Source organism: Macaca thibetana, chromosome 18, assembly GCF_024542745.1.
Source record: "Macaca thibetana thibetana isolate TM-01 chromosome 18, ASM2454274v1, whole genome shotgun sequence".
Classification (NCBI taxonomy): Eukaryota; Metazoa; Chordata; class Mammalia; order Primates; family Cercopithecidae; genus Macaca; species Macaca thibetana.
In genome coordinates this window covers 58,987,805-59,008,395 of record NC_065595.1, presented here as the reverse complement: position 1 = coordinate 59,008,395, position 20,591 = coordinate 58,987,805, and positions in this window count along the sequence as shown.

Genomic DNA, 20,591 nt, shown 5'->3' with positions numbered 1-20,591 from the left:
ATTTTCATCATGTATGTGAGTTTCTGTTTTGTTTTTTAAGTAAAGACATTTTCTGCGAATATTGTTACCTAAAAAAAGTTTAGGCCAGGCGTGGTGACTCACGCCTGTAATCCCAGCACTTTGGGAGGCTGAGGCAGGTGGATCACGAGGTCAGGAGTTCAAGACCAGCCCGGCCAAATGGTGAAACCCTGTTTCTACTAAAAATACGGAACTTAGCCAGGTGCAGTGACAGGCGCCTGTAATCCCAGCTACTCATGAGGCTGAGGCAGGAGAATTGCTTCAACCCACGAGGCGGAGGTTGCGGTGAGCCAAGATTACGCCACTGCACTCCAGCCTGGGCGATGGAGTGAGACTCCATCACAAAAAAAAAATTTATATATGTGTGTGTGTGTGTGTGTGTGTGTGTGTGTGTGTATTTTTATATATAGGTATACTAATATATAAATATATACTAATAGTATGCATGTAGAATGTACTTGTCATATGAGATATATACATTTATATATTAGTATAAATAAATATTAGATATATATTTTTTAAGTATCTTACCTCATCAAGTAAATTCAAATACTTTTTGATTTTTCCACAGTTGATATTCTGCTTTTTCATAATTTATCAAAGCTATATAGTAATTAGCTTTTTTTCCCCCACAGATTATTGGCAGTGGTCACTCAGTTTTATTACAGGTTCTATGATCCAAAAAGGGATGTATAAAATTCATGATGATTAAGACAATTTTCTTTTTCTTTCTTTTGAGACGGAGTCTTGCTGTATCGCCCAGACTGGAGTGCAGTGGCGCGATCTTGGCTCACTGCAACCTCTGCGTCCCAGGTTCAAGCGATTATTGTGCCTCAGCCTCCAGAGTAGCTGGGATTATTGACATGCGCCATCACACCCAGCTGATTTTTTTGTATTTAGTAGAGACGGGGTTTCACCATGTTGGCCACACTGAAGATAATTCTTTAATAGTAAATATATTAAAGGTGAGTTGGCGTGACAAGATACAATCAGTATGTAATTTTTCTCCATACCTTTTTTTGTTTTTTTACTTTTTTTTTTTTTTTTTTTTGAGACAGAGTCTTGCTCTTTACCTAGGCTGGAGTGCAGTGGCATGATCGCTGCTCACTGCAAGCTCCGCCTCCCGGGTTCAGGCCATTCTCCTGCCTCAGCCTCCCAAGTAGCTGGGACTACAGGTGCCCGCCACCACACCCGGCTAATTTTTTGTCTTTTTAGTAGAGACAGGGTTTCACTGTGTTAGGATGATCTTGTTCTCCTGACCTCGTGATCCGCACACCTCAGCCTCCCAACATGCTGGGATTACAGGCGTGAGCCACTGTGCCCAGCTTATACTTTTCCTTAATTAAGAAGCTGGGGGAATAAATAACTGGATTTCATTCTTTTCCATCTTCTGACCTGTTGGTGCTCCTATTGGTTGCATCCAAGTAGAAGGCAAAAGGCAAGAGCCTGAAATGCAGCAGTGGAGAGATTTATTGAAGGGATCAAACAGAAAACCCCGCAAGAGTAGGAAATAAACAGTTGCCTCCTGTCCTCATAGAGCTTATAGACTAAAAGGGAAAAAGACATCAAATTGGAGCTGGGTGCCGTGGTGCACACCTGTAGTCCCTGCTACTGGGGAGGCTAAGGCAAGAGGATCGCTAGAGCCTGGGAATTTGACGCTATAGCATGCTATGATTGCAAGCAGCTTGGGTAACCTAGTCAGACCTGGCTCTTAAATTTTAAAATTAAAAAAATGAAAACGGCCACATAATGTAAGAGATTTAAAAATACGTTTTGGCCTGGCGTGGCAGCTCACACCTGTAACCTCAGCACTTTGGGAGGCTGAGATGGGCAAATCACTTGAGGTCAGGAGTTCAAGACCAGCCTGGGTAACACGGTGAAACCCTATCTACTGAAAATACAAAAATTAGCTTGGTGTGGTGGCGGGTGCCTGTAATCCCAGTTACTCGGGAGGCTTAGGCGGGAGAATCACTTGAACCCTGGAGGCAGAGGTTGCAGTGAGCTGAGATCACGCCATTGCACTCCAGCCTGAGTGACAGAGCGAGACTGTCTCAAAAAAAAAATTGTTTTGAGAGTTTTTGTGTCTAGGATGTTTGCAGTGTGGAGCCAGTCTAGTAACAGTTTAAATGTAATAATAAATCACAGTGGGTACTAGACTGAGTTTATTCCACTAGAGGTCATTATTTCATTTTCATGTGAAAGGGCTAAAATTGGGTGAAGAAAAAGCTGTTTGAACTGATTACCATCATTTGCTATAAAGGAAGCATTGTCGTATGAATAGAAAACAGACTAGAGTTTAACGTGCTTCTCTTGATCCCTCTTCACCACCCCACCCCTGCCTAGCAAAAAAAGGCATATGGGATCTTAGGACTGCAGCATTTTGTACACATCTGATATTTAATGAGATGTTACATATGAACTTCAGTTTTTTAAAGAAATGTATTATGAATATAAATAGAAAACCCAAAGTGAAGGAATAGAAAATGAAATTTCAGTTTATTTTAATCTATCATTATGCAAGTATAGCTTAGTATTTTGAAATAGATTAATATAGTCAGCAAACAATTCATGTATTACCTATAATAGATATCATATAACATTTAATAACATACAGTTCTTATTCCTGAAGACCTAACCTAGAAAATACCTCCATAATGAGAAGAATCTCTGTCGTAATAAACCAACAGCACACATTTTCTAAAGGCATTAAAAGTATATCATACTGGCTTTATTAATGTGAAATTCTTGTGGATCTGTGAAATAAGAGGAGTACTTTCTTTTCCTTTTTTTTTTTTTTTTTTTTTTTGAGACAGAGTCTCACTCCTTCACCCAGACTGGAGCACAGTGGTGCGATCTTGGCTCACTGCAACCTCTGTGTCCTAGGTTCAAGTGATTCTCATGCCTAGCCTCCCGAGTAGCTGGGATTACAAGCATGCACCACCACACTCAGCTAATCTTTGTATTTTTAGTAGAGACAGGGTTTCACCATTTTGGCCAGGCTGGTCTCTAACACCAGACCTCAAGTGATCCGCCTGCCTCGGGCATCCAAAGTGCTGGGATTACAGGTATGAGCCACTGTGCCCAGCCAATAGGAGTACTTTTGAAAAGGAAGATAATTTTTTTTTTTTTTTTTTTGGAGATGGAGTCTTGCTCTGTCACCCAGGCTGGAGTGCAGTGGTGCAATCTTGGCTCACTGCAAGCTCCACTTCCTGGGTTTGTGCCATTCTCCTGTCTCAGCCTCCCAAGTAGCTGGGACTACAGGCACCCATCACTACACCTGGCTAAGTTTTTGTATTTTTAGTAGAGATGGGGTTTCACCGTGTTAGCCGGGATGGTCTCGATCTCCTGACCTCGTGATCCGCCTGCCTCGGCCTCCCAAAGTGCTGGGATTACAGGCGTGAGCCACCACACCCAGCTGATAAATTTTGTAATACTTAGTTCTTTCTGTGTGGGAACATAATAGTGTTCTCTATCTGAACCAGCTTTTCTTCTCAGTGAAGTTTTAGGGTTTTGTTTATGTATTCCTTGTATTTTGAGGAATGTTAGTATACAGTGAGATTCAGTTTATGAAGCAAATAGTAATAATAGCAAGGCTGTAGATATCCAATGCAGTCAATTCTTAGAATATTCAGTAGTTGTGTGAAGTTGTTAATACTAAACCACTACTTCTAGGGAAAACAGGGTTAAGTTCCTGCAAGCCTCTAGTCACATTTTCATCAACCAGCCAATACATAACCTTGTTTTATGAGTGTTTCTGTTTAAAGACATATATATAGTAGTATATGTAATACATATATACTGCTGATTTGTTAATTCATGGCTAGGAGCACTCTAACTCACCCAAAAAAGTTTATCTAACATTTTCTCAAAAAGGCACATCACAGTCTTCTTGAATTTAGGAACACGACAGCACTAAACCTGGGGGCCATTTTAAACGTCTCAAAAAAAAATTTTTTTAAAAAAACAGACTTGTTTAAGGTCTTTGCTGTCCCACAACACACTCTGCCTATGCATAACTAGTGATTTCCTACTTCTGTGGCTTTGTGCTTGTCCTTCCTCTTCCTGTAACATCCTCACCTTCCCAAGTTCTCTGCGTTTGTCCTTAAGAATCCTGTATCATTATAGCTGAAAGACATTACAGACCATCTAGTCCTTGCCTTCTGTTTTCAAGTTGAGCAAACTGAAGCCCCCAAGGGGGCCACAATAAGTCACTGGTGTCTGGAGGATGAGAGTGCAGGCTCAGTGCTTTTCCTACCTCCTAGGATGTATTCCCCAGTTGTCCTCCTTCACTCCTTGTCACAGTCACTGATGGCTTCCCTTGTGTGGGTTTTCTCTGTGGTAAGCTGTCTAGCACTACTCAGATGCTACTCAGCATATATCCTTAAGTCTTGCTGTCTTGTTCAGTGTCTCCAACCGATTTTAATATTTTTGAGGGTAGAATTCTTTTGTATTCTCCATTATGTGCCTCCCTCCTTTCGTTCGTTCTTCCTTTCTACCTCCCTCCCTTCTCTTCCTCTCATTCTGTTTTTTTTTTTTTTTTCTATTTTTTTTTTTTAGACGGAGTCTCACTCTGTTGCCCAGGCTGGAATGCAATGGCATGATCTCAGCTCACTGCAACCTCTGCTTCCTGGGTTCAAGCAGTTCTCCCATTTCAGCCTCCCTAGTGGCTAGGACTACAGGCGTGTGTCACCATGCAGTGCTAAATTTTGTATTTTTTTTTTTTTTTGAGACGGAGTCTCACTCTGTTGCCGAGGCTGGAGTGCAGTGGCACGATCTTGGCTCACTGCAAGCTCCGCCTCCCGGGTTCACGCCATTCTCCTGCCTCAGCCTCCCAAGTAGCTGGGACTACAGGTGCCTGTCACCACGCCCGGCTAATGTTTTGTATTTTTAGTAGAGACAGGGTTTCACCGTGTTAGCTAGGATGATCTCGATCTCCAGACCTCATGATCCACCCGTCTCGGCCTCCCAAAGTGCTGGGATTACAGGCGTGAGCCACGGTGCCCAGCCGATTTTTGTACTTTTAGTAGAGACGGGGTTTCACCATCTTGGCCAGGCTAGTCTGGAACACCTGACCTCAGGTGATACGCCCACCTTGGCCTCCCAAAGTACTGGGATTATAGGTATGAGCCACCATGCCTGGTTCCATTATGGCTTGATACAAAGGTCAGTACAGACTGACCTTTGGGTAATTAAAGATAAAAGTTGATGGACTGGAAAATAAAACTTGACAATCATATTAAAACCACTATAATCAAGACTGTATTTCCATCTGTCTACAGTGATGCTCAGGAAAATTAATCAACAATTTTTACCTGAGTGTATCCTAGAATTACCAGTGAGGAACACACCACACTGGGTCTTCCTGTCTTTAGGAGAGGAGGTAAGAAACCATCCAATATCTCTTGACTGAAACAGGGTTCCAATAAGCTACATGCTCTGGAAACAAAACCTATCAACTCTCGTTCCAAATCACTGCTGTATCATAATAATTGGCCCTTGTCTGCTGGCTGCAGGGGAGCACTAGGTCCTGGAGGAGGGGAACTGCAAGGCAGCTAAGGCCACGATTGTCCTGTGTTTACTATTAAACAGCCTTCACAGTGACAGAGCTGGCCATTTGAGGACAGACCTGACCCTGAGCCTTCCACTCTGGGGAACCTCTCGGGGTAAGTTTGATGCATCTGGGGACAAAAATCAGCTGTGGAATTCTAGAATTTAAAACAAAATATGGAAAGGCAGCTGATGAAAACTTTCAGTTTCCTTTGTCTTAATCCATGGTTGGTTGAATAGCCATTCAACGGCTACTTTTTTTTCCCGGTAAGAACCTTCTAAATCGGATGAGATTTTGCAATTTCAGAAAGATTCAGGTTCCAGCAGGGTGTTTCCAATTAAGAGTCATTTCCACGTCTGCTCCTTGTCACAGGCTGATGTATATTTCTGCACAATCTGAATCCGACTTCTATTCTGAAGTTTTAAGATTTGAGTCAGAGGGCTGGGCATGGTGGCTTACACCTGTAATCCTAGCACTTTGAAAGGCTGAGGCGGGCGGATCACCTGAGGTCAGAAATTCGAGATCAGTCTGGCCAACATGGTGAAACCCCATCTCTACTAAAAATACAAAGATTAGCTGAGTGTGGTGGAACACACCTGTAGTCCCAGGTACTCGGGAGGCTGAGGGAGGAAAATTGCTTGAACCCGGGAGGCAGCGGTTGCAGTGAGCTGAGATCATGCCATTGCACTACAGCCTGGGCAACAAGAGTGAAACTCCATCTCAATTAAAAAAAAAAAAAAAAAAAACGGGCACGGTGGCTCATGCCTGTAATCTCAGCACTTTGGGAGGCCGAGGCGGGCGGATCACGAGGTCAGGAGATCGAGACCATCTCGGCTAACATGGTGAAACTCCGTCTCTACTAAAAATACAAAAAAATTAGCCGACCGTGGTGGCAGGCGCCTGTAGTTCCAGCTACTTGGGAGGCTGAGGCAGGAGAGTGACGTGAACCCAGGAGGCAGAGCTTGCAGTGAGCTGAGATCGCACCACTGCACTCCAGCCTGGGCGACAGAGCTTGACTCCATCTCAGAAAAAAAAAAAAAAAAAGATTTGAGTCAGAGACCTAGCATTTCTTTTTATTGAGTACTTCCCCTTAACTGTGCATGATTAGAGCATTTGATAATTTGTTTTTTTGTTCTTGCTAGAAAGATTACATCATCTGAGGGATTTGGCTAGCATGCATCTAAATATACGGGTTGCTATAGTTTGGGTGTTAGTCCCCTCCAAATCTCATGTTGAAGTTTTTTCTTTTTTTTTTTTTTTTTTTTTGAGACAGCCTCATGCTGTTGCTGAGGCTAGAGTGCAGTGGTGTGATCTTCACTCACTGCAACCTCCGATTCTCATGCCTCAGCCTCCCGAGTAGCTGGGATTTCAGGTGCATACCACCATGCCTGGCTAATTTTTGTATTTTTAGTAGAGTCAGGGTTTTGCCATCTTGCCTCTCGAACTTCTGACCTCTGGTGATCTGCCTGTCTCTACCACCCAAAGTGCTGGGATTATAGGTGTGAGCCACCACACCTGGCCAGGACATTAATAGATTAAAGAAAACCAATAAACTATTTGGGGGGACTGTATTAGGATTCTCCAGAGAAACAGAACCCATAGGAGAGATACAGAAAGAAACTTGTTGTAAGGAATTGGCTATGATTATGGAGGCTGAGACTAAGGTAAGTCAGTAGCATAGTTCAGGGTGAGTCCCAGTACCTGATAACCATGAGCACTGATGGTGTGAGTTCCAGTATGAGGGCAGAAAACCACTGTCTCAGCTCAGACAGGTGGAGAGAGCAAATTCCTTTTTGTTTTGTTCAAGCTCTCAGTGGGTTGGATGAGGCTCACCCACATTTGGAAGAGCAATCTTCTTTACTTAATCTGTTGATTCAAAAGCTTATCTCATCCGGAAACACTCTCACAGATACACCCAGAAGTAATGTTTTGCCATATATCTGGACACCCTGTGGCCTAGTCGAGTTTACACAATAAAAGTAACCATCACAGAGCCCAATTCTTCACATCTTCTCTGCTGATCATCACTTCATTTGCATATGTACTCACCATTAGTCACTTTCACTTTTTTTGAGACAGAATCTCGCACTGTCACCTGGTCTGGAGTGCAGTGGCACAATCTCGGCTCACTGCAACCTCTGCCTCCGGGTTCAAGCAATTCTCCTGCCTCAGCCTCCCGAGTAGCTGGGATTACAGGCGCCCACCACCATGCCCAACTAATTTTTTTAATTTTTAGTAGAGACGGGGTTTCACCATGTTGGCCAGGCTGGTCTCGAACTCCTGACCTTGTGATTTGCCCGCCTCGGCCTCCCAAAGTGCTGGGATTACAGGCGTGAGCCACCGTGCCAGGCCACTTTCACCTTTAACCTAGTTTTTCCCACCCACTAAACGGCAACCTTGCCTTTCTGCATGCATCTTCTATATTTATTTACACTTTATGTGTAACATTGACAATGTCTGTTTATGTGGATGTTTTGTTGGCATCCAATTTAGAAGAAGCCAATGTTCTATTAAGAACATACTGCATTTCAGTGAGAAGCATGCTTATTAGGCCAAGGTCTCTTTGGAGTTACTATTTTGAATTTATTATGAATTTTTTATGGATTATATTTTCTATATTTTTTATGGATTATATTGCAGTAAGAAATAATGTGCTTTAGTTTCCTAATTATACTTAACAAGTTCTAGAGAACATTATTAAATGTTCTCATAAAATGACACCTCTCAGGGAATATTTATGAAAATTTTAACCTATAAATTACCTTTATTTATTTATTCATTTATTTTTTGAGATGGAGTTTCGCTCTTGTTGCCCAGGCTGGAGTGCAGTGGTGCAATCTCGGCCCTCTGCAACGTCCACCTCCTAGGTTCAAGTGATTCTCCTGCCTCAGCCTCCCGAGCAGCTGGGATTACAGGCGCCCGCCACCATGCCCGGGTACTTTTTTGCGTTTTTAGTAGAGACAGGGTTTCACCACTTTGGCCAGGCTGGTCTCGAACTCCTAGTCTCAGGTGATCCGCCCCACTCGGCCTCCCAAAGTGCTGAGATTACAAGTGTGAGCCATTGTGCCTGGCCAAATTATCTTTCGTATAAGGGCAACACATTTCTTCCTCTTTCCATATTCCTGCCTGAGCCTATAAAATAGAATACAGCTCATAAAATATTGAGGGTAGAAGAGGGTTGGCCATTTTGTTTCCCTCCCTCAGCAAGAGAGTATGTGTTGTGCTGGCATTCCCTGGGGGCATCTGCCAAAAGGCAGGCCTGGAGGAACTCCACACTATATGGCTTTCTTTTCTGTGCATGACCCACACTCGGGGTAAATGTGCTCTATGCATTCAGCTCTCCCTATAAGCTCATCCTGAGTTGTGCCCTGGGGGAAGGAGGGCATTTCATTTTCTCTTCCAATCCAATCTATGTTTTAAATCTAGCTTTACCACTAATAAAGCAGATAATCTGACCCCATCTGTTTTCTCAATTTAATTCAAAATCTGGAGATGGAGAGTGTAGTTAATTGGTACTTTTGAAACCCCAAAACTTTACAATATATATACAGATAGAATCCAAAATGAATTTGATTGCTTATTGCTGATGTATATTTGTGACATACGTGCATACATTTTATTTGTCTGTCTATCCTTCCCTGCTTATTTTTTTAAAATTTAATTCTTTTTTTTTAGAGATGGAGTCTTACTCTGTCTCATAGGCTGGAATGCAGTGGCATGATCATAGCTCATTGCCTGGCATTCATACTATTTTTCATTTTTAATTTTTTTTTGGTCTTTCCTTTTGTTCACTATTTGAGGCCCTCCATTACCATACTGTTTTTCATTCTTGTGTTATTTACATTTTTTTTTTCTTTTGAGTTGGAATTTCACTCTCGTTGCCCAGGCTGGAGTGCAATCGTGTGATCTTGGCTCATCACAACCTCTGCCTCCTGGGTTCAAGAGATTCTTCTGCCTCAGCCTCCTGAGTAGCTGGGATTACAGGCATGCACCACCACGCCTGGCTAATTTTATATTTTTAGTAGAGACGGAGTTTCTCCATGTCGGTCAGGCTGGTCTTGAACTCCTGACCTCAGGTGATCCGCCCGCCTGGGCCTCCCAAAGTGCTGGGATTACAGGCGTGAGCCACTACGCCCGGCTACATTTTCTTATACAGTGTAACATATTGATGAAAGAGGGGAGCCCTGGAGCCAGACTCTGAATTTGAGTACTGTCTCTGCCTTTCAATTCTTTCAGTGACCTTGGACAGGCTATCTAAATTTTCTGTGCCTCGTTTTCCTCATCCATCAAACATGAAGGTGCATTGGGTGGATTAAAATAATAAATACATGTAAAGTACTTTGAATAGTATTTGGCATAAAGTGAAAGATCAGTAGATGTTATTTTTATGAATTATTATTAGTTGGGGTTTTGTTTTTAGAGACAGTGTCTCCCTGTCGCCCAGATTGGAGTGTAGTGGCACAATCAGAGCTCAGTGCAGGAGCTCAGTGTGGTGGCTTATGAGTCTAATCCCAGCACTTTGGGAGGCTAAGGTGGGAAGATGGCTTGAGCCCAGGAGTTCGAGACCATCCTGGGCAACATGGTAAGACCCCCATCTCTACAAAAAAAAAAAAAAATTGCCAGGCATGGTGGCCTGTGCCTGTAGTCCCAGGTACTCAGGAGGCTGAGGTGGGAGGATCACTTGAGCCTTGGGAGGTCGAGGCTGCGGCAGTGAGCCGAGATGGCGCTATTGCACTCCAGCCTGGGTGACAGGACCCTGTCTCAAAAATGAACAAACAAACAAAAATAGCTCACTGCAGCCTTAAACTCCTGAGCTCAAGAATCCCCCTGCCCCAGATTCACAAATAGCTAGGATGACAAGCATGAATCACTGCACTCGGCCCATATTTTCCTGTTTTTGAAGAGTAGTCTACCACTTTTGTTTTAACACTTTGAGTATTTTTACTTTCATTTGATAACATACAGACTGAATTTGTGGTAGGTGCTATGATCAGAATGTTTGTGTTTCCCCAAAATTTATATGTTGAAATTCTAACCCCCAAAGTTATGGTATTGGCTAGGCATGATGGCTTATTCCTGTAATCCCAACACTTTGGGAGGCCGAGGTGGGAGGATGGCTTGATCCCAGGAATTTGAGACCAGCTCAGGCAACATAGTGAGAACCTTGTCTCTACAGAAAATACAAAAAAGAAAAAAAGGAATAAAAAAGGAATAAAAGAAAAAAAACAACAAAGTGATGGTATTAAGAGGCGAGGGGAGAGAAATGGGGAATGACTACTAATGGTTATTGAGTTTTTTGGAGGATGACAAAAATGTTCCAAAATTGTGGAGATGATTGCATAACTATGAAGAAACTAAAAACCATTGGATTCTACATTTTAAATGAGTGAATTGTATGATACAGGAATTGTGTATCAATAAAAAAAATTGGCCGGGCGCGGTGGCTCAAGCCTGTAATCCCAGCACTTTGGGAGGCCGAGACGGGCGGATCACGAGGTCAGGAGATCGAGACCAGCCTGGCTAACATGGTGAAACCCCGTCTCTACTAAAAAAAAAAATACAAAAAACTAGCCGGCGAGGTGGCGGGCGCCTGTAGTCCCAGCTACTCGGGAGGCTGAGGCAGGAGAATGGCGTAAACCCGGGAGGCGGAGCTTGCAGTGAGCTGAGATCCGGCCACTATGCTCCAGCCTGGGGGACAGAGCTGAGACTCCGTCTCAAAAAAAAAAAAAAAAAAAAAAAAAAAAAAAAATTGGCATCCTAGCTACTTAGGAGGCCAAGGCAGGATAATTGCTTGAGTCCAGGAGTGCAAAACTTTAGTGCTTGATTATTGTATCTGTGAATAGCTACTGAACACCCGCACAGGCAACATAGCAAGACCCCATCTCTAAAAAATAATAAACAAGTTTTAGCCGGGTGTGGTGTGAGCCTGTGATCCCAGCTACTCAGGAGGCTGAGGCAGGAGAACTGCTTGAACCTAGGAGGCGGAGGTTGCAGTGAGCCGAGATCACGCCATGGCACTCCAGCCTGGGTGACAGAGCAAGACTGTCTCGAAAAAAACAAAAACAAAAAACAATTTTTTTTTTAATTGGAAAATGCAACTCAAAGAAAAAGAAAAGAGCCTTTGGGAGGTGATTAGATCATGAAGGCAGAACCAGAGTGACATTAATGTCCTTATAAAAGAGGCTGGAGGGAGTTCTTAGAACTGTGAGAAATAAACGTCTGTTGTGTAAAGCCACTCCGTTTATGGTATTCTGTTACAGTAGCCTGAAGGGACCAAGACAGTGGGCCTCTCCCTCTCAAAGTATGAGGTTTTTAGGCCGGGCGCGGTGGCTCAAGCCTGTAATCCCAGCACTTTGGGAGGCCGAGACGGGCGGATCACGAGGTCAGGAGATCGAGACCATCCTGGCTAACATGGTGAAACCCCGTCTCTACTAAAAATACAAGAAAATTAGCCGGGCGAGGTGGCAGGCGCCTGTAGTCCCAGCTACTCGGGAGGCTGAGGCAGGAGAATGGCGTGAACCCGGGTGGGGTGGAGCTTGCAGTGAGCCGAGATCCGGCCACTGCACTCCAGCCTGGCGCACAGAGCAAGACTCCGTCTCAAAAAAAAAAAAAAAAATCAAAGTATGAGGTTTTTGTTGTTGTTTTTTTGCTAAAGCTGGAGACGAGGTGTACATAGAGAAGGTGTCACCTGTGACTTACCTTCTGTAGGAGAAAAATCCTGGTGTGAGAAGTTAGGGAAAAGAGAAAATAGGGTCAAATTTAACACTCCTGCTTTTGCTGAATGTGTCAGTTATTTGAACCATTCACTCAGTTTTCTTATCTTTTTATGCAGAGTATCTTTTGTTTATTACTTATTTAGATTAATACTGCCATAGTTTGTTTTCTGCTCCTTATAACAAATACCTGAGATTGGGTCATTTATGAGAAAAGAAATTTATTTCTTATGGTTATGGAGGCTGAGAAGTCAAACGTCAAGAGCCACATTTGGTGAGAGCTGTCTTATGGTGGGGACTCTGAAGAGTCCTGACGCAGTGCGGGGTATCAGATGGCCAGGAGGCCAAGCATGCTAGCTCTGGTCTCTCTTTCTTTTCTGATAAAGCTACCCGGTACCCTCCCACAATAACCCATTAATCCATTAATCCACGAATAGATTAATCCATACATAAGGGCTAAGCCCTCATGAGCCAATCACCTCTTAAAGGCCCTACCTCTCAAAATTGCCACATGGAGGATTAAATTTCAACATGTGCTTTGAAGGGCACATTCAAACCATAGCAGATACCATTTATCTTTCCAGCAGCTTAAACTAAAAAAAAAAAAAAAAAAAAAAAAAAAAACTAAAAATAAAATGAGTATAAATATAACTATTTTAGATTAACTATTCCCATACCTTTTCTCTGCCTCTCATTTTCTGGTATTTCTTAATGTTCTTCTTTTTCTGACATATTTTGAGGAAATGGAAACATGTACTATAATGCATACAGTTTAAAAATCTAGAGTTGGCCGGGCGCGTTGGCTCAAGCCTGTAATCCCAGCACTTTGGGAGGCCGAGATGGGTGGATCACGAGGTCAGGAGATCGAGACCATCCTGGCTAACATGGTGAAACCCCGTCTCTATGAAGAAATACAAAAAACTAGCCGGGCGAGGTGGCGGGCGCCTGTAGTCCCAGCTCCTCGGGAGGCTGAGGCAGGAGAATGGCGTAAACCCGGGAGGCGGAGCTTGCAGTGAGCTGAGATCCGGCCACTGCACTCCAGCCTGGGTGACAGAGCGAGACTCCGTCTCAAAAAAAAAAAAAAAAAAAAAAAAAAAAATCTAGAGTTGACATTTGGTTTTAATATCTACTGTTTAACACCTATTAGAATGCATAATTTAAAAAAATAGTGACAGGCCGGGTGCAGTGGCTCACGCCTGTAATCCCAGCACTTTGGGAGGTCGAAGCAGGAGGATCACTTGAGGTCAGGAGTTTGAGACCAGCCTGGCCAACATGGTGAAACCCTGTCTCTACTAAAAATACAAAAATTAGCCAGGCATGGTGGCAGGCACCTGTAGTCCCAGCTACTCAGGAGGCTGAGACAGGAGAATTGCTTGAACCTGGGAGGTGGAGGTTGCAGTGAACAGGGATCATGCCACTGCACTCCATCCTGGGCAACAGAGCAAAATTACGTCTCAGAAAAAAAAAAGAAAAAAAAAGATCAGATGCTGTGGTTCACACCTGTAATTCCAGCCCTTTGGGAGGCTGAGACGGGTGGATCACTTGGGGCCAGGAGTTCAAGACCAGCTTGACCAACATGGTGAAACCTTTTCTCTACTAAAAATACAAAAATTAGCCAGATGTGGTGGTGCATGCCTATAATCCCAGCTACTCGGGGGGCTGAGGCAGATAATTGCTTGAACCTGTGAGGTGGAGGTTGTGGTGAGCTGAGATCACACCACTGCATTCTAGCCTGGGCGACAGAGTGAGACTCCATCTCCAAAAAAAAAAACAAAACAGTGATAATACCAAACACTGTGAAGATGCAAAGCAACCAGAATGCTCATAAATTTCTTTCTTTCTTTTTTTTTTTTGGTTGTTTCATTTTTTGTTTTTAGAGAAGGGGTCTTGCTGTGTCACCAGGCTGGAGTTCAGTGGCACCTTCTTAGCTCACTGCAGCCTCCAACTCCCGTCCTTAAGCAATCCTCCCACCTCAGCATCCCAAAGTGTTAGGATTACAGGCATGAACCACAGTATCCAGCTGTTTGTCAGTTTCTTACACAGTTAAACATACACTTAGCATATAACTCAACAATCCTGCTCCTAGATATCTACTCAAAAGAAAGAAAAACTTATGTTTGCACAAAAACCTATACACAAATGTTTATGGCAGCTTTACTTATAATCATCAAGAATTAAAAACAACCCAGATATCCTTCAACCAGTGAATGGATAAATAAAGTGTGGTATATCTATACGGTGGAATACCATTCAGAAATAAAAAGGAGGTCGGGTACGGTGGCTCACGCCTGTAATCCCAGCACTTTGGGAGGCCAAGGATCACCTGAGGTCAGGAATTCGAGATCAGCCTGACCAACATGGAGAAACCCTGTTTCTACTGAAAATACAAAAGTAGTCGGGCGTGGTGGTGCATGTGTATAATCCCAGCAACTTGGGAGGCTGAGGCAGGAGAATCTCTTGAACCCAGGAGGCGGAAGTTGTGGTGAGCCAGGATCGCACCATTGCACTCCAGCCTGGGCAACAAGAGTGAAACTCTATCTCAAAAAAAAAAAAATAAATAAATAGGAATAGACCAGGCATGGTGGCTCATGCCTGTAATCCCAGCACTGTGGGAGGCCAAGGTGGGTGAATTGCTGGAGCTCAGGAGTTGGAGACCAGCCTGGCCAACATTGTCAAACCTGTCTCTACTAAAAATACAAAAATTGGCCGGGTGTGGAGGTGCATGTCTGTAGTTCTAGCTACTTGGGAGACTGAGGCATGAGAATAGCTTGAACCTTGGAGGTGGAGTTTGCAATGAGCCGAGACTGCGCCACTGCACTCCGGCCTGGGCGACAGAGTGAGATTCCGTATTAAAAAAAAAAAGAAAGAAAAAAAAAGAAAAAAAAGAAAAGGTGAGAGCCAAAAAACTGTCTTTTAAGTGAGATCTCGAGTTAAAATAGCACATTTCTTAGGTATTCTTTATCACCTGACCTTGCAAATTGTCCTCATCAACTCCAAATTAAGTTCTAAAAAGTTGAGTGCTTACCTTGTGACTGATCAGTGCTATATTAGGTTCAGAGTAACTGTGAGATTTTTAAAATTACCATGTTGATTCTGAAGTCTGCAGGGGAAACAGAATGCTTGAACAGATGCTCTGCTTCAGAGAGAAGTTGCAAAAATCCCTCCTCTCCCCACTCCTGATTTGCAAGTCCTACCTTTCCATCAGTGTCAGGGCCTCACATTCAAGTATTCTTATTATTAACAAATAATTATTAAGAATATTGAATGAGCCAGACACTACCCTGGCCCCAGGGGAAAAAATGGAGAACAAAAAAGGCATGTTACCTGTCCTCACTGTGCTCATGGTCTGCTGGAGAAAGCAGGTAAATAAAGAAGCTATCAGTAAGTGTGATAACTGCCAGATAAAATAGTGATTTCCTTAACTTCTAGTAACTTCTAGAATCCCAGTGTTTTTCAAACTGCAGGTTGCAACCCATTGGTAGGTCTCAAAAATACATTTTTACAGTAATTTTTATTTATTTATTTATTTATTTAGAGACAGGGTCAATCTCACTCCCTCAGCCAGGCTGGAGTACAGTGGTGCGATCTCTGCTCACGGCAACGTCCACCTCCCTCCAGGGTTCAAGCGATTCTCGTGCCTCAGCCTCCCAAGTAGCTGGAATTAGAGGTATGTGCCACCATGCCCAGCTAGTTTTTGTATTTTTAGTAGAGACAGGTTTCTCCATGTTGGCTAGTCTGGTCTTGAACTCCTGACCTTAGGCGATCCCCCGGCCTTGGCCTCCCAGAGTGCTGGGATTAGAGGCATGGGCCACCGCACCCGGCCTCACTTTCATTTTATTTTATTTTATTTTATTTTATTTTATTTTATTTATTTAGTTTTTTGAGACAGAGTCTCGCTCTGTCGCCCGGGCTGGAGTGCAGTGGCCGGATCTCGGCTTACTGCAAGCCCCGCCTCCCGGGTTCCCGCCATTCTCCTGCCTCAACCTCCGGAGTAGCTGGGACTACAGGCACCCGCCACCTTGCCCGCCTAGTTTTTTGTATTTTTTAGTAGAGACGTGGTTTCACCGTGTTAGCCAGGATGGTCTCGATCTCCTGACCTCGTGATCCGCCCGTTTCGGCCTCCCAAAGTGCTGGGATTACAGGCCTGAGCCACCGCGCCCGGCCCACTTTCATTTTAAAAATGAAAACAGGGGATGGTTGTGGTGGCTCATACCTCTAATCCCAGCACTCCGGGAGGCCGAGGTGGGCGGATCACCTGAGGTCAGGAGTTTGAGACCAGCTGGGCAACATGGTGAAACCCCGTCTCTACTAAAAATACAAAAATTAGCTAGGCCTGTTGGCAGGTGCCTGTAATCCCAGCTACTTGGGAGGCTGAGGCAGGAGAATCGCTGGAACCTGGGAGGCAGAGGTTGCAGTGAGCTGAGATTGCACCACTGCACTCCAGCCTGGGCAACAGAGTGAGACAGTGTCTTAAAAAGAAAAACAAACAAACAGGGTAGTTCAAGTAATAAAATAGACCAGACTAGAATAGGATGGGCTAGAAAATATGAGAATGTATAGCACATAATGAGTATTGTTCTATAAAATGTGTTTATTGGACGGGAGTGGTGGCTAACACCTGTAATTCCAGCACTTTGAGAGGCCGAGGTGGGTGGATCATAAGGTCAGGAGTTCAAGACCAGCCTGGCCAATATGGTGAAACCCCATCTCTACTAAAAATACAAAAAATTAGCTGGGTGTGGGGGCACATGACTGTAATCCCAGCTATTCAGGAGGCCGAGGCAGGAAAATCACTTGAACTCAGGAGATGGAGGTTGCAGTGAGCCAAGATCTCGCCATTGCACTCCAGCCTGGGTGACAGAGCAAGACTGTCTCGGGGGGGAAAAAAGGTGTGTTTATTTATTGGGTCCAAGGTGTAAAAAATGTTTGAGGCTTCTCCCCCCCCACCCCCCATCCCACCCCACCCCTGGCGGAAAAAAAGAAAAAACTATCTATTTTCATCCCTAGTGCTGAATACAATGCTCTATATAGATAAGACTGGATAAATATTTGATAATGACAATAAACAGAAACATGAGATGGAAGCTAGAAAAAAATTCCATGATATGCTTAAAATGAACTTTTCAAAAGAAGCGCCAGCTCACAAAATTGTATTTTCATGTTTATACCACTATTACTCTGCTAATTTTGACTAAGACCTACTGTGTTTTAGGCAATATGCTAATGGCTTGGGATGTAAGAAATAATTAAAACACAGCCTTTCTTTCTCAGAGCTTGCTAGCGTATGAAGAAACAGCTGGGGAGAATAATCTATCCTCGATGTACAAGAATCAGTACTTGAAAATATTCATCTCATTATAAATAACAAGTATATAATTACATGCATGTATAGTTGTATTTTATTTTTGTTTTTGTATTTATTTTTATTTTTGTTTTACACTAGTGGTTATCTTTAATATGAATGCTAGTTCATATTTTGGTTTTGGTAGAATATCATGGTTAAAACTTATAATTCAGATTCACTAAGATGTTTATAATAAATAAAACATACAGTAAGTGTCGGTGAGGATGTGGAGAAATTAGAACCCATGTACATGGCTGGTTGGAATGTAAAATGGTACAGCTGCTTTGAGAAAGCCTGGTAGTTCCTCAAAAAGTGTAGAATTACCATATGACCAGGTATATACCCAAAAGAAATTAAAAATATGCTCACACAAAAACTATATACAAATGTTCATTGCAGCATTATTCATAACAGCAAAAAAGAAATAACCTAAATGTCCATCACTGATGAACAAAATTTGATCTCTATCTGCACAATGGAATACTATGTATCCATAAAAGGAACATCAGGCTGGGCGCTGTGACTCACCTGTAATCCCAGCACTGGGAGGTTGAGGCGGGCAGATCATGAAGTCAAGAGATGGAGACCATCCTGGCCAACATGGTGAAACCCCATCTCTACTCAAAATACAAAAAATTAGCCAGTGGTGGTGGCGGGTGCCTGTAGTCCCAGCTACTCAGGAGGCTGAGGCAGGAGAATCACTTGAATCAGGCAGGCGGAGGTTGCAGTGAGCCGAGATTGTGCCACTGCACTCCAGCCCAGCGACAGAACGAGACTCCTTTTCAAAAAAAAAAAGAACGTCAACAACTGGTGGCACATGCCACATATGGATGAGCCTTTAAAACATTATGCTAAGTGAAAGAAGCTAGTCACAAAAGAGCATACACTGTTTTATTCCATATACATAAAACAGCCCAGAACAGGCAAATCTATAGACATAGAGATTAGCATTGCCTAGGGCTGCAATGCCTAGGCATTGGAGGGGTAGAGGGTCTTTTTTTTAGGGTGATGAAATGTTTTTTTTTTTTTTTTTGAGACGGAGTCTCGCTCTGTCACCCAGGCTGGAGTGCAGTGGCCGGATCTCAGCTCACTGCAAGCTCCGCCTCCCGGGTTCACGCCATTCTCCTGCCTCAGCCTCCCAAGTAGCTGGGACTACAGGCGTCCGCCACCTCGCCCGGCTAGTTTTTTGTATTTTTAGTAGAGACGGGGTTTCACCATGTTAACCAGGATGGTCTCGATCTCCTGACCTCGTGATCCGCCCGTCTCGGCCTCCCAAAGTCCTGGGATTACAGGCTTGAGCCACCGTGCCCGGCCTGAAATGTTCTAAAGTTAGATTATGGTGATGGCTGCACAACTCTGTGAACAAACACCACTGAATTATGCACTTTAATATTTTTTTAGAGATGGGGTCTTGCTGTGTTGCTCAGGCTGGAGTGCAGCAGCTATTTAAAGGTGTGATCATAGCTCATTGCAGCCTCAAACTCCTGGGCTCAAGTGATCTTCCTTTCTCAGTCTGCCAAGTAGCGAGTAGCAGGGACCACAGGTGCACGCTCACCGCACTAGCTCCAAATTGTGTATTTTAAATGGGTGAATTTTATTATATGTGAATTACATCTCAATAAAGAAGTTAAGGTCGGGCGCAGTGGCTCACACCTGTAATCCCAGCACTTTGGGAGGCCAAGGCAGGCGGATCACGAGGTCAGGAGTTCAAGATCAACCTGGACAACATGGTGAAACCCTGTCTCTACTAAAAATACAAAAATTAGTTGGGTATGCTGGTGGGCACCTGTAATCCCAGCTACTCCAGAGGCTGAGGCAGGAGAACTGCTGGAACCGGGGAGGCAAAAGTTGCAGCAAGCTGAGATCACACCATTGTACTCCAGCCTGGGCAACAAGAGTGAGACTCTGTCTCAAAAAAAGAAAAGAAGTTAAAAAATATGATTCAGGCCAGCCAGCATCCATGTATACCTAAAAATCCATAATTTCAGAGAGTTGTTTGCAAAGCACTATGTAAATGCTTTGAGACAGAATACATGAGGTGCAGAGCTCACCTGCCACAGGCTCACAACTGAGCTTTCTCATCTAGGCATAATTTATTCACATCTTTCATTCCTAAATATACTGGGCAGGATTCTGAGTTTTGAGTGAAAGCATATCAACTTAAAGTGAAAAAAGGAATGTATTAGCTCTTATAACTGGGAAGTCCAAAGGTTTTGGCCTGACTAGAAGCAGAGGTTTATGTAAAGGCTTTAGGACTCTTGCTTCTTTCCTTTTGGTTCCCTGCAAACCAGAAGTCCATGGTCCTTAAGATTTGTAAACCCAGAGTGTCCTTCATCATATTCTCCTGAAAAGTCTAGAAGATAACTCTGAAAAGCAGGATCAGCCCCCTCATCCATACAGACTGAATGAATGATTATGATTGAATCAGAATATATTCTGTACAGACAAAAAAGCACCGGTATTATTATTGCTATCATCTTAGATACAGTATTGAGGGAGTCTGCAAGTATATCATCAGGAGTTCTCCAAATGGTGGCATTTTTAGTAAATAATTTTATGTTAATATGTATTTTTTGTACATGGTTCTCTCAACATGATACCTGAGGAAAAAATATATGTATTTTATAAACAGGCTGAAGTACTGAGGAGGGAAAAGATGTTGAATAGGCCGGGCCCGGTGGCTCAAGCCTGTAATCCCAGCACTTTGGGAGGCCGAGACGGGCGGATCACGAGGTCAGGAGATCGAGACCATCCTGGCTAACACGATGAAACCCCGTCTCTACTAAAAAATACAAAAAACTAGCCGGGCGCGGTGGCGGGCGCCTGTAGTCCCAGCTACTCGGGAGGCTGAGGCAGGAGAATGGCGTAAACCCGGGAGGCGGAGCTTGCAGTGAGCTGAGATCCGGCCACTGCACTCCAGCCTGGGCGACAGAGCGAGACTCCGTCTCAAAAAAAAAAAAAAAAAAAA